Below are 4590 nucleotides of genomic sequence, written 5' to 3' on the forward strand. Positions count from 1 at the left end.
CTTGCCAATTGAATAGATCATGCCAAGGGCTTCCCTATTCTGTGAGTGGAGGAGTAATTCCACATGGCATTTGAGAGTCACTGCGGCAGCTAGCGTAATAAATGAGCTGGAACCATTTCTTCTCAGCCTCCTCCATTAGAACAATGCCTATTGCCACATTAGAGGCATCCACAAAAACATGAAACGGCAACTCCCAATTAAGAGCTTGAACCACAAGTACTTCTGACAGCATCAGCTTGGGGCATCAAAATGCGATGTCACATTCCCTCGACTGGTCGAGGTTGGCTTGTCTCAACTGCTTGATCAATGAAACTTTGATCTAGGCCATTTCTTGGTTTAATGGGACTTCTACGTGGGCACGATACCAGAGCATTCGGCTATGCCATCTGACTTACCCCAAAAATCTTTTCAACTCCTTCACACTTATCGGAATCAGAGCTTTCCAGATCACTTTCACCTTGGCCAGGTCTACTACAATGCCTTCCTGAGAAACAATGTAGCTGAGAAGCATACCACTTTGTATGACAAAGGCACATTTAGCGGGATTCAAGCTCAATCTAGACACTCAGCATTTGGCCAAACACAACTGCAAGTGCGTCAGATGCTGGGATGATTTCCCAAAGACACTAAAATCATCAATGAACAACCACATGAAGGAGAATGATAATTCGGCAAAAATCTCCTAAACCATCCACCACTGAAACGTGGCGGGAGCAATCTTGAGCGTGAAGGTCATGATATTGAATGCAAAGGCTCCCCATTCTCTGTGAGACCCCTGCCCTCTCTGTGCATCAAACTCTGGAGTGCTAGCGGAAGTAGCAACGTCTCGCGATGGAGGATAGAGCTTCCCACTCGGGGCCTCGCCCAGGAATGTCCGCGCCGCAAGGGACTAGTCCGGCGGTTCGTTCGAAATCGAGACCGGAAAAACTTTCCTCGCCTAGAAAGCACAGACGATTCCTCCAGGAAAATCTTCTAACAAGAATTTATCTAACAGGATCAAGAGTCTTAACTATCCTTTGTAACCCGACCGAACCCACGGGCCACATGGCCAAATCCAGGAGGATATTGCACTTGGTTCATAGAGATCATCGCTTTTTTTCCCTCAAGCGAGGCACAACCATTGATTCTTTCCCATAGAACAAGAATTACCCTGTGACCTACTTTAACTATCGTGACTTAAACACAACTGAACTTTATTGTAGGAATCCACCAATCCAGCCTATGGGCCCATGGGTTAGCCAACTGCACTGTATTGGTGGGATCCCTCTATAAAAATTAATTGTGTTTTGTCTCGGGTACCACAGGGAAAAGAGTTCCCAAGTCCCCTAGCCAGCACTCATGCAAAAATATAAAATAGACACACCACTTACGCACCCAATATGAAATTACCTTTTTTTAGATACAACATTCTTCAAGACAAAATTGGAATAGAACCACAGTGTTTCCATCATAATCCTCAATATTCCAGTTCCATGGTTTTACAAACAAGTGTCATCCGGACTCTCCGTTGAAGACCAGCTAGTCAACCAATGAGATCTAATTTCATAGTTTCTAGTTTACTTAAATAAATTTCTCGCTAATCCATGAATATCTCCCTCCACATACTCATGGGTGTCCTAGCAGGCCACGAGCTTGTGAATCGCCTGGTTAGAACCCTCTAGGATCCTCCTTAGGTATCCTAGCACTTCACTTAGGGACCGCTTCGTCGGCCCTCGCCCATCGTACCGAAAGCGCACCATTTTTAACTGTACCGAGGCTGATCAAGACCTTGGTAGGCTTTGCCCGCGAGACAAGAGACGTTCTTTGATGACTCTCGCTATAGCTATTGCAACGTAAACTCTCCTTAGATTAAATAATAGGCCAAATGCTTCTTCCATCATTTTGGCATATGACAATCCTTTACAAAAATAGAGTTTCTATGCAAGTAAGATTTTCCCATTGAGTTTCCTCTCACACGAAAAGCCATTTCACGAGAAAACATCTCTAGTGTTGATTTCACAAGACCCTTTTTTCAAATCCAGACTTCCTCAATGACACGAATCTCGTATCTCGAGTCATCCATCCATCAATTTCTAACTTATTTCTAGACGATTTCGGGTCTTACGGGAAATTCTCTAATTCAGACAGTTATCCCTTCTTCATATACTAAAGAAATGGAAATAGTCACAAACCTTTGTATACTTATTTCTAGACGATTTCGGGTCTTACAGGAAATTCTCTAATTCAAACAGTTATCCCTTCTTCGTATACTGAAGAAATGGGAATAGTCACAAGTCGACTTAATTTACGAATCAAGAGATAAGCAAGCATCTTACTGACCCACCTTTCTCACGTGGTCATGGTCTTAGCACATAATTACTTGAATTTATTCCTAGATTTATTTCCTAAAGATATTTCTCTATTTATCTCAAAAAATAACTATGATTTCTAATCGTAAGGGTAAATATCCAAAATTATGAAAATTCATTCTTCTTTGGACATAATAGAACTATAAATAATTTTATTTTTGTGAATAATGGAATTTCATAAGGATATTTCTTTTTCTAGATGATTCTATAATAAATATGCATACATCATTTTATTAAAATATTCACATAGAAATATACCTAAATATTCTTTTCTCCATTTGAACCTAGGCATCAACATGCCATAATTATCTACATAGAAATATGATGAAACATTCTCTTTTTGATACCAAAATTAACTATGCATATTTCTATTTAAAGATACGATGAAAATTCCTCTTTTGATAAATAAAAATACCCATGTATATACATACCATGAATATACCTATTTAAAATATGACAAAACTTCCTCTTTTTAACCTTTAGACATTTATGCATACATACTATAAATGTATATTCAAAAATGTAACAAAAATATTTCTTTTGTATTTTAAAATGTTTATGCATAGAATATGATGAAAATTTCTCTTTTTTTATTATCAATTTTATGCATAAACATAATTACATAAAAATATGGTGGGACTTCCTCTTTTAATATAAAAATTCTTTATGCATAAATATAATCATAATTATATCTAAGCATCTTGTTTATTAAAAAAATACCCATATATCACTTCCTTATGAAAATAATTATAAGAATGTTAGCGTAAGCTCTCTTTCATCTTAGAATGAATAAATATAAATTTTCTTAACATAAAAACAAGCTTAAATGAATTAGCCTCATTTTTAAGTAGATTAAAAATCATTAAAAATGTTTAATCTCCATCTCTAGCTTGATAGGCCTAGAGTTTGGGTAAGAAAATGAGATTAGAATTAAAGCTTATCCTTCCAAGAAGGATTTAACCATGAAAGTGAGTATTCTTTCAAAAAAAAGAGATTACAAATCAAAAATAATGCATTTAAGCATAAGAGATTAACATTAATTCATTTAAACAACATAAATCAATAAGAGCATGGTTTTAAGAAGAAACCATGAATTGGAATGCTTTCCAAGCATGTAGAGAGGTTGGGAAGAAGATTACCATTCAAGAAGAGAGTAAAAACAACATAAATCAATAAGGGCATGGTTTTAAGAAGAAACCATGGATTGGAATGCTTCCCAAGCATGTAGAGAGGTTGGGAAGAAGATTACCATTCAAGAAGAGAGTAAAACATGATGGTTTTAGGCTTACCCTTGGTTTTTGGCTTGATTCTTTAGGGAGATGTGTAGCTCTCAAAGAAGAAGCTTGGCCACCAAGACGAAGAGGGTAATCTCCAAGAGAAGAAGAGGATTAGTGAAGCTCCAAAGCTTCACAATGGAGAGGCAAGGTAGAGGGATAATGGAATTACACTAAATTGAAATTTACATTAGCATGTAAATACACTATGTGAGATCCCACTGCCCCCTCTGCGCACCGGATTCTCGGATGGTAGCAGCAGAAGTAGCTTCCTCTTGCGCGAGGTTTCTCACTCGGGGCCTCGCCCTTGAATGTCCGGGCACGAGACTAAGCTGGTGGTCATTCCGAAACCAAAACCGAAAAAATTTCCCATGCCCGAAAAACGGGGACGATTCCACCATTTTGAATTTCTTAACGATTTTTCTAACGAAGTCAAGACTGATCTAACCTTCATCTGAATAAACCAAATAGAAGGGAAACTATAACAGACTTAACTTGAAGGAATCAATGCTTTTTTCCTAATTGAATTAGGCACAGCCGTTGATCTATTCATTTGAGAAGTCTTCAGGTTATTATTTAACTATTCGAGTTCTAAGCGTATTCCTATTGATCAATTTTATTATTAAAACTCTACTGATTCCAGCCTAACCCCATCCGCCGGCCCATGGGTTAGCCATCGCCCAACCACTGGAATACTAGAACCAAACAAGTACTCACCCACCCATGATTGAAAGCCTTTCTTAACTTTTGCTTTAGAATACAGATACTCACACACTCCTCTTTAAACTTTAATTCATAAAACAATCCATTAACAAACAATTATTGGGTACAGATGTCGCAACTCAGATGTCGCAACTCAAAATTTCCTCACAAAATAGTATCACTCTAGACTCTCCGTTGAGACCAGTAGGTCAGTAACGAGATCCAGTAACAGATTACAACAACAATAAGTTTCACATCATCATTCA

The sequence above is a fragment of the Cibotium barometz genome, chromosome 14 (genome assembly GCF_041138505.1).
Source record: "Cibotium barometz isolate CiBa-2024 chromosome 14, ASM4113850v1, whole genome shotgun sequence".
Classification (NCBI taxonomy): domain Eukaryota; kingdom Viridiplantae; phylum Streptophyta; class Polypodiopsida; order Cyatheales; family Cibotiaceae; genus Cibotium; species Cibotium barometz.